Here is an 11,366-nt window from a genome sequence, read left to right as displayed (position 1 = left end):
ATACTATACTATGACGCCGAATGTGCAAAAAACTACATACTATACTATGTATGCCGAAAATGTGCAAAAACTACATACTATACTATGGCGTTAAAATGTGCAAAAACGATATACTATACTATGGCGTGAAAATGTAAAAAACGACATACTATACTATGTAAATGTGCAAAAACTACATACTATACTATATCAAATGTGCAAAAACTACATACTATACTATGGCCAAAATGTGCAAAAACTATACTATACTATGGCGAAAATGTGCAAAAACCACATACTATACTATGGCGTAAATGTGCAAAAAACATACTATACTATGATGTCAAAATGCAAAAAACGACATACTATACTTTGGCGTCTAAAATGTTGAAAAAACGACATACTATACTATGGCGTAAAATGTGCAAAAACCATACTATACTACTATGGCCGAAAATGTGCAAAAACGACATACTATACTATGGCCGAATGTGCAAAAAAACGACATACTATACTATGGCCGAAAATGTGCAAAAAACCATATACTATACTATGAAATGTAAAAACGACATACTATACTATGGCCGAAAATGCAAAAACTACATACTATACTATGGCGAAAATGTGCAAAAACTACATACTATACTATGGCGTCAAAATGCAAAAATACATACTATACTATGAAATGTCAAAAAACCACATACTATACTATGAAAAAAAACGACATACTATACTATGGCTTAAAATGTGCAAAAATACATACTATACTATGGCGTCAAAATGTAAAAACTACATACTATACTATGTTTAAAATGTGCAAAAACCATATACTATACTATGGCGTCAAAATGTGCAAAAAACTACATACTATACTATGGCCGAATGCAAAAAAACGACATACTATACTATGTTTAAAAACGACATACTATACTATGGCGAAAACAAAAAAAACATATACTACTATTATGCAAAAAACTACATACTATACTATGGCGTCAAATGTAAAAACACATACTATACTATATTTAAAATGTGCAAAAACACATACTATACTACTATTTAAAATGTGCAAAAACATACTATACTATGGCCGAAAATGTGCAAAAAACTACATACTATACTATATGTCAAAATGTGCAAAAACGACATACTATACTATATTAAAATGCAAAAACGACATACTATACTATATTTAAAATGTCAAAAAACGACATACTATACTATGATGTCAAAATGTGCAAAAACATACTATACTATGGTCAAATGCAAAAACATACTATACTATAAAAATGTAAAAAACGACATACTATACTATGGCCGAAAATGTGCAAAAACTACATACTATACTATGGCGTAAAATGTGCAAAAAAAATACATACTATACTATGGCGCCGAAAATGCAAAAAAACACATACTATACTATGGCGCCGAAAATGTAAAAAACGACATACTATACTATATGTCAAAAAAAAACATACTATACTATATGTCAAAATGTGCAAAAACTACATACTATACTATGGCTAAAATGTGCAAAAAACTACATACTATACTATGGCCGAAAATGTGCAAAAAACCACATACTATACTATGTCGAAAATGTAAAAACGCATATACTATACTATGGTCAAATGTAAAAAAACTACATACTATACTATGTAAAAAACGACATACTACTATGTATGTCAAAATGTGCAAAAAACCACATACTATACTAATGTCAAAAACCACATACTATACTATGGCCGAAAATGTGCAAAAACGACATACTATACTATGGCCGAAAATGTGCAAAAACGACATACTATACTATGGCTTAAATGTGCAAAAAACTACATACTATACTATGGCTTAAAATGTAAAAAATACATATACTATGGGCCGAAATGTGCAAAAACGACATACTATACTATGGCGCCGAAAATGTGCAAAAACACATACTATACTATGGCTTAAAAAAACAAAAACGACATACTATACTATGGCGTCAAAATGCAAAAAACTACATACTATACTATAAAATGTGCAAAAACACATACTATACTATGTCAAATGCAAAAACGACATACTATACTATGGCTTAAAATGTGCAAAAACCACATACTATACTATGGCGAAATGTAAAAACGACATACTATACTATGATGCAAAATGTGCAAAAAACATACTATACTATATTTAAAATGTGCAAAAAAACGACATACTATACTATATTTAAAAACGACATACTATACTATGGCGTCAAATGTGCAAAAAACTACATACTATACTATTAAATGTGCAAAAAACTACATACTATACTATGGCGTCAAAATGTGCAAAAAACATACTATACTATGGCGAAAATGCAAAAACTACATACTATACTATGGCGAAAATGTGCAAAAACGACATACTATACTATACTAAAAAAAAACATACTATACTATAAAATGTGAAAAAACTACATACTATACTATGGTCAAATGAAAAACACATACTATACTATGGCGCAAAAAACTACATACTATACTATGATGCTTAAAATGTGCAAAAACGACATACTATACTATGGCGCCGAAATGTGCAAAAACACATACTATACTATGGCCGAAAATGTGCAAAAAACATATACTATACTATGGCGAAATGAAAAACATACTATACTATGGCAAAAAAAACATACTATACTATGATGTCAAAAACTAATATATACTATGGCTTAAATGCAAAAAAACATATACTATACTATGAAAAAACTACATACTATACTATGGTCAAATGTGCAAAAACTACATACTATACTATATGTCAAAATGTGCAAAAAACTACATACTATACTATATGTCAAAATGTGCAAAAACGACATACTATACTATGATGCTTAAAAAAAAAAACGACATACTATACTAAATGTGCAAAACACATACTATACTATGAAAAATGTGCAAAAACGACATACTATACTATGGCGAAAAATGCAAAAACTACATACTATACGAAAATAAAAACCACATACTATACTATAAAAAATGTAAAAACCATATACTATACTATATGTCAAAAATGTGAAAAAAACTACATACTATACTATGTAAATGTGCAAAAAACGACATACTATACTATATGTCAAAATGTCAAAAAACTACATACTATACTATGCCAAAAAAAAACATATACTATAAAATGCAAAAACTATACTATACTATATGTCAAAATGTGCAAAAACTACATACTATACTATGGCGTCAAAATGTGCAAAAACGACATACTATACTATGAATGCAAAAATACTATACTATAAAAATGTGCAAAAACTACATACTATATGTATGCCGAAATGCAAAACTACATACTATACTATATTAAAATGTGCAAAAACCATACTATACTATGGCGAAAATGTGCAAAAAACGACATACTATACTATATGTCAAAAAAAAAAACGACATACTATACTATGGCCGAAATGAAAAACCATATACTATACTATATGGCGTAAAATGTGCAAAAAAACATACTATACTATGGCGTCAAATGTAAAAACGACATACTATACTATGGCGTAAAATGTGCAAAAACTATACTATACTATGGCGTCAAAATGTAAAAAACATACTATACTATGGCTAAAATGCAAAAACACATACTATACTATGTATTAAAAAACATATACTATACTAAATTTAAAAAAACGACATACCATACTATATGTCAAAATGTGCAAAAATACATACTATACTATATGCCGAAAATGTGCAAAAACGACATACTATACTATCAAATTGTAAAAACGACATACTATACTATGCCGAAAATGTGCAAAAAAACATACTATACTATGGCGTCGAAAATGTAAAAAAAACTACATACTATACTATGATGCAAAAAACATACTATACTATACGCCGAAATGTGAAAAACGACATACTATACTATAAAAACTATACTATACTATGCAAATGTAAAAACCATATACTATACTATATGCCGAAAATGCAAAAAACCATATACTATACTATGGCGTTAAAATGTGAAAAAACTATACCATACTATATTAAAAAAATGTAAAAAACTACATACTATACTATGTCGAAAACGTGCAAAAAACGACATACAATACTATATTAAAATGTGCAAAAACGACATACTATACTATGGCAAAAATGTGCAAAATACATACTATACTATGGCCGAAAATGCAAAAACGACATACTATACTATCAAATGTGCAAAAAATACATACTATACTATATTAAAAAAAACTACATACTATACTATGCCGAATAAAAAAAACTACATACTATACTATGAATAAAAAACGACATACTATACTATGGCGAAAAAAACACATACTATACTATGCCGAAAATGTGAAAAAAACGACATACTATACTATGATGTCAAAATGTCAAAAAACGACATACTATACTATGTCAAAATGTGCAAAAAACCATATACTATACTATGGTAAAATGTGCAAAAACCATACTATACTATGGCGTCGAAAAAAACTACATACTATACTATGATAAAAACGACATACTATACTATGGCGTCGAAAATGTGCAAAAAACGACATACTATACTATGGCGTCGAAAAAACCACATACTATACTATGATGCCGAAAATGTGCAAAAACTACATACTATACTATGGTCAAATGTAAAAAACTACATACTATACTATGGCCGAAAATGTGCAAAAACGACATACTATACTATAAAATGTAAAAACCACATACTATACTATGGCGTCAAAATGTGCAAAAACCACATACTATACTATGCTTTAAAATGCAAAAAACTACATACTATACTATGGCCGAAATGTAAAAACGACATACTATACTATGGCGTCAAATGTGAAAAAACTACATACTATACTATGTCAAATGTGCAAAAAACCATATACTATAAAAAACTACATACCATACTACTATGGCAAAAAAATATACATACTATACTATGGCGTCAAAAAAAAAACACATACTATACTATGGCGTCGAAATGCAAAAAAACGACATACTATACTATGGCGCCGAAAATGTGAAAAAACCATATACTATACTATAAATGCAAAAACATACACTATACTATGGCGCCGAAAATGTGCAAAAACGACATACTATACTATAATGTCAAAAACACATACTATACTATGCCGAAAATGTGCAAAAACTACATACTATATATGTTTAAAAACGACATACTATACTATGGCGTCGAATGTGCAAAAACCACATACTATACTATGGCGTTAAAATGTGCAAAAACGACATACTATACTATGGCGCCGAAAAAAAAAAACCATATACTATACTATGGCCGAAAATGTAAAAAACGACATACTATACTATGCTTAAAATGCAAAAAACGACATACTATACTATGGCGTGGAAATATGCAAAAAAAACGACATACTATACTATGACGTCGAAAATATGCAAAAAAACGACATGCTATACTATGACGACGAAAATGTGCAAAAACGACATACTATACTATGGCGTTAAAATGTGCAAAAACATATACTATATGTCAAAATGTAAAAAACTACATACTATACTATGCCGAAAATGTAAAAAACTACATACTATACTATGGCCGAAAAAACTACATACTATACTATATGTGCAAAAACCATATACTATACTATGGCTTAAAATGTGCAAAAACATACTATACTATATGCCGAAATGTGCAAAAAACGACATACTATACTATGGCTAAAATGTGAAAAAACTACATACTATACTATGGCCGAAATGTGCAAAAACGAAATACTATAATATGGCGTCAAATGTCAAAAAAAACGACATACTATACTATGGCAAAACTACATACTATACTATGGCCGAAAAAAAAACCACATACTATACTATATTTAAAAACCACATACTATACTATGATGTCAAAATGTAAAAACATATACTATACTATACGAATGTGCAAAACTATACTATACTATGGTCGAATGCAAAAACTACATACTATACTATGGCGGAATGTAAAAAAAAAAACTATATACTATACTATGGCCGAAAAAAAAACCACATACTATACTATGGCGTAAAATGTGCAAAAAACCACATACTATACTATGGCCAAAAATGTAAAAAACTACATACTATACTATGATGTCAAAATGTGCAAAAAACGACATACTATACTATGTCAAAATGTGCAAAAACATACTATACTATATTAAAATGTAAAAAACTACATACTATACTATGGCGTTAAATGCAAAAACTACATACTATACTATGGCGTCAAAATGCAAAACACATACTATACTATGGCGAAAATGTGAAAAAACGACATACTATACTATGGCGTTAAATGCAAAAAAACTATCATACTATACTATGGCTTAAAATGTGCAAAAAACGACATACTATACTATATCGAAAATGTGCAAAAACTATATACTATACTATGAAATGTCAAAAAACGACATACTATACTATGAAAATGAAAAACTACATACTATACTATATATGTCAAAATGTGCAAAATAAAAAACACATACTATACTATGGCCGAAATGTGAAAACTATACTATACTATGTCAAATGTGCAAAAAACATACCATACTATATGCCGAAAATGTGCAAAAACCACATACTATACTATGGTCAAATGTAAAAACGACATACTATACTATATGTCAAAATGTAAAAAACTACATACTATACTATGGCGCCGAAAATGTGCAAAAAACATACATACTATACTATGTCAAAAATTGAAAAAACTATATACTATACTATGGCCGAAAATGTGCAAAAACGACATACTATACTATGGCCGAAAAATGTGCAAAAAACTACATACTATACTATGGCTTTAAAAATAAAAAACACATACTATACTATGTATAAAAACCATATACTATACTATGGCGTCGAAATGAAAAAACGACATACTATACTATGGCGTCAAAATGTGCAAAAACTACATACTATACTATGAAAATGCAAAAAACGACATACTATACTATGGCGTCAAAATGTGCAAAAACTATACTATACTATACTATGTAAATGTAAAAAAACGACATACTATACTATATCGAAATGTGCAAAAAAACATACTATACTATGGCGAAATGCAAAAAACGACATATACTATACTATGGCGTCAAAATGTGCAAAAACTACATACTATACTATGGCGTCAAAATAAAACGACATATACTATACTATGATGTCAAAAAACTATACATACTATACTATGGCGTCAGAAAAAAAAACTACATACTATACTATGCTTAAAATGCAAAAACCATATACTATACTATGGCTTAAAAAAAACTACATACTATACTATGCCGAAAATGTGCAAAAAACATACTATACTATGGCCAAATGTAAAAAAATACATACTATACTATATATTTAAAATGTGCAAAAAACGACATACTATACTATGTAAAATGTCAAAAACCATATACTATACTATGATTAAAAAACGACATACTATACTATGGCTTAAAATGTGCAAAAACTATACATACTATACTAAAATGTGAAAAACACATACTATACTATTAAAATGTGCAAAAAACTATCATACTACTACTATGTCAAATGTGCAAAAACATACTATACTATGGTCAAAATGTGCAAAAACTACATACTATACTATGGCCGAAATGTGCAAAAAACTACATACTATACTATGGCTTAAAAAAAAAACTACATACTATACTATGGCGAAATGTGCAAAAAACCATACTATACTATGGCGAAATGCAAAAAAACATACTATACTATGGCCGAAAATGTGCAAAAACGACATACTATACTATGGCTATGTGCAAAAACTACATACTATACTATGGCAAAAAAACTACATACTATACTATGGGCCGAAATGTAAAAAACATACTACTATGTATGCTTAAAATGTCGAAAAACTACTATACTATGCATGCTTGGTCTGGGATTCTAGAGGAAAAAATTATCTTACCTTTTATTTGTAGTGATCCTAATCCTCTCCCTGCAGTTCCCAGCATCGGCAGCCTGTTCCACATGACGGACAATTAATTATGTTAAATTAAATATGCTGTAAAATATGTCTGGAAAATACATTGGCTATCCAAAGTGTGAAAGTTGCTGATTTCTGACTCTCTCACTCTCTAACTCCCCAGCTCTCTCTCGCTCGCTCCCTCTCTCTCTCTGATAGAATAAATAAATAGAATAAATATGCTGCTACTAAACTAACAAATTGTAAAAAACACAGCTCTTCCAATTTAAAGTGGTTGACAAAAATGATGAAACATTCCAAATACGCCAAAATATTTTGCCTATTATGTTAGCATATGAAAACATTTATCTCTGATGGTACATAAACAATTTAACCCCTCAACTGTCACGATGACGTCGCTATACAAACTAGCATTTTGAGGTTAAAGAATTAGGATTCTAGAGGAAAAAAGTCTCTCACCTTTTATTTGTAGTGATCCTAATCCTCCCTCTGCAGGTCTCAGCATCGGCAGCCTGTTCCACATGGCGGATGATCGGGCCGCGCCATGGAGTCGCTGGTCAGCGCCATGACCGCCGAACGCAGCCTGGAACTCCTGCGTCCTTTTTGATCCCCCCTCCATCATACCGCATGCTTTTCTAGTCGAAACAACTGGATTGGAACCTGTTTACACAGAGAATATAATGTCTATTTTTGTGAAGGATTGCAGTTAAAGCAACAAGTACAAAAAAAAAAGAATCTAAGATTTGAGTAGTTTCTTAAAACATCCTGTTTTATTGTTAAAAGGAGCTGGTTTTTAAACTTCTATGCAATTGTATAAAACGAGAAGCGGGGTTGAGAAACAGAGACGGCGTCTTCAGTGTCCTCATATATTTGCTATCTCTTTCTAACTGGGGAAATGAGCTGAAGCATTTCTCACTAGTTTCAAACGATTGTAACAATGGGGGTGTTTTCTAAGAGGCAGTTCTCTTTGTGTGTGTGAGTGTGTGGTGCCTAAAACTTCATAACAGTTTGTTTTGGTTTTTTGGACATTAATATTTTGGACAGTACAAGCTCTGCTGATCCTAACAGTAAAGCAAAGATTAAAAAAAAGAAAAACGCCTCATTGCATTGAGAAGAGTTTTCAGAAAGTCACCAGAGGGCGCTGTTGAGTTTTTGGGTTTTTTAACTTTTTACTAGGTAAACAAATTCAACACGTTGATTTGCAGCTCATCACTTGACTTTCACAAATCTTACATCTGTCTTGTTACAACTACAAATGTGTCATTTCCCTCAAAGGTCAGATTTGTGGCTTGGCTGCTCAAAAGGTCAAAGTGTTCAAGTGCAAAACCAAGTTGTTGTTTTTTTTCTATCGTCTAAAGAAGAAGAATGAATCTGCTCCCATTTCACACGGAGAAAGAAAAGTCTTCCTCAGACTAGAAACTTTAACAGTCAATGCCTTGATCCATGCAGCATAGGTTACATTTTAACTGTTATTACCTGTTATTAACTCAACAACCTCACGTGAAGTTTGGATGTTAGTTTGACCTCTAATCAGTTCCACACTCCAAGATTAGTAAAAATCAAAAAGATATTTCTAATTGAACACTGGTGGACGCTGAATGTTCTGTCAAACCTAATCTGGTTTTTTGTTACATTTTGTCTTTGGTTCAAAGCAGGTTGGCTTTGCTCTGATATTAACATGTGACTAAAAGAAAAAAAACTAAATCTTAATTTGTAATAAATTAGTTGTTTCATCAGATTCCTGCAGCATGACCCAGTGAGTTTGAAATTTGGACCCAAGTTGATTTATTTCTTTTTCTTTTTCAAAGAATGTCATTTTCACCTAATTTTTTTTCAAATACTTTGGTACTTTACAACATATCAGAGTCCATCAAATGTATGCCTTACTACTGTACTATAAAATGCTTTACTGTACATCAATAAAGCATGCCGTTATGTTGACTGCCTCCCTGCTTTATTTCTGACATTTAAGCTGTTTTATGACGTGCTGAGGAGCTAACGTATGTAAAGTCGGTCACAAAGGTCTTCTTGATGTGCAAATTTAGATTTTACTCAATTCAGACGAGAAAATTTGTGCACAAACCCAGAAACTCCGAGGTAAACTGTAATATTAAAGATTCCACTGTAGCGGTCAAAAACTGCAGTGGAAGAGTCAACACCTGGTGTCACCCTCGGAGTCCCTCAGCACCATCTAGTGGCCAAACCCAAAAACTACACATTTGGCGCCTATTGCCAAGTACACCAAGAAGGACCTCGCTGCAGCAAACAGAAAGGGACGGGGACGAACCACTGTCAGTCTCACTTTATTTGGAAATGGGACCATTGCACTTCGGAAGTCAAGGGGGCGCTATTTCCTATATTATCCGCGGCCTCCCGTTTTAATTTTTTCTTTTTAAATCTGATATATTTTCACCTTCAGGAAGTTGTTTCACTCAGCATGTATTTTAACTTCTCTCTTATTTACTTCAGCGCAGCTCACAGTTTTTAGAAAATTCTGTAGTTTCGGTGAACTTCTAAATCTGCTCCTTAGTCGCTTCTTTTCGGCCCTGCTACTGCCTCTAGTGGCGTGGGGGTGGTAGCACAACTAATATAATTATATTGCTAAATCAGAATACCACAAACTCTTTATTTACTATTAATTTAGGCATTTCTGGCACCTTAAAAGATAAATTATCTTATAAAACACCATATATTTTCATTTTCTTAAGGATGTACAGCTAATTAAATAACAATACATCATAAATAATTTCCACATATCTCCATCGATTATAGGAGGAACAAAATAAATGTTAAGTTTTAACATTTTGATTCAACCTACAAACCTCTACAACCTCTACCTAAATAGAGGTTGTACTAGACAATGTGGTAATTACATTACTAAATCAGAATAGCACAAAGTCTTTATTATTTATGATTTATTCTGGCATTACTGGAACCGTAAAATATATATTCCCTCACAAAAGTAGATACCGTTTCATTTTCTTAAGGAAGTAGAGCTAATTAAAAGAGATAAACAAGACCTGAAAGTGGTTCCAGTTTCACTTAATGGCCAACCTGTTGAAACTGTGGCAAATTTTAAATTCCTTGTGTCATTCCTGGACAGTCAGCTCAACTTGGCTAACACATTGGTTTAAGAACTCTTAAAGTTCTTAAAGAGAAGGACTTTAAGAGTTCTTAAAGAGAAGGACTTTAAGAGTTCTTAAAGAGAAGGACTTTAAGAACTTTTTAAGTTCTTCTCTTAATGAACCTTTACATAATTTTGGGAAGCAGATTACCTCTTTTGACCAACTATTTCTTCAATGAATGCAAAACAAAGGAATTCGGGGGAAATTATAGGTTATATTTAAATAAGGAATATCAGCAGTAGCTAAGCAAAATAGCTACTTTAGAACTTCTCCTTAAAGCTCTTAAAG

The 11,366-nt window shown here is 31.1% G+C and overlaps 1 protein-coding gene across 6 annotated transcripts in view; it reads left to right on the top strand.

The window, feature by feature from the left end:
- dmd (dystrophin) overlaps positions 1-9,894 on the top strand; it is a 232,638-nt gene extending 222,744 nt beyond the window's left edge. For all 6 annotated transcript variants that reach the window (XR_006370052.1, XM_044110231.1, XM_044110234.1 and 3 more), the window contains one exon: positions 8,449-9,894. The gene's annotated coding sequence lies outside the window, so the exon portion shown is untranslated. The remainder of the gene's footprint in view (positions 1-8,448) is intronic.
- The last annotated feature ends 1,472 nt before the right edge of the window (positions 9,895-11,366 follow it).

The sequence above is a fragment of the Gambusia affinis genome, linkage group LG24 (assembly GCF_019740435.1).
Source record: "Gambusia affinis linkage group LG24, SWU_Gaff_1.0, whole genome shotgun sequence".
Taxonomy (NCBI): Eukaryota; Metazoa; Chordata; class Actinopteri; order Cyprinodontiformes; family Poeciliidae; genus Gambusia; species Gambusia affinis.
The sequence above is the reverse complement of the archived record's forward strand: the minus strand, read 5'-3'. Positions and strand labels throughout refer to the sequence as shown.